Source organism: Mus pahari, chromosome 7, assembly GCF_900095145.1.
Source record: "Mus pahari chromosome 7, PAHARI_EIJ_v1.1, whole genome shotgun sequence".
Taxonomy (NCBI): Eukaryota; Metazoa; Chordata; class Mammalia; order Rodentia; family Muridae; genus Mus; species Mus pahari.
Window position 1 is genome coordinate 541,932 of NC_034596.1, and position 322 is coordinate 542,253.

Genomic DNA, 322 nt, shown 5'->3' on the forward strand with positions numbered 1-322 from the left:
GAGAGAGAGAGAGAGAGAGAGAGAGAGAGAGAGAGAGAGAAAATAGCAGCCCTGAAGACCAGACGGGCGGCTCAGTGCGGCGCCACCGCGAGGCCGAGAGCCCGGCGCGCAGAGCCGCTCGCGGGGAGGGCGCGGCCGTGCGCAGTCGTCCGCACCCTCAGCGGCGCCGCCCGGTACAGCGGGCGTCCTGGGCGCACCGGGCACCCGCGCCACCCTGCGGCCGGGTCTTGGCGGGGTGCGGCGCGGCGTCGCCAGGCGGGGCTGGCCTGCCCATTTTTCACTGGGAGCCTGGCTGCCCACTGCTTCCCCTTTGTGTGTGTGT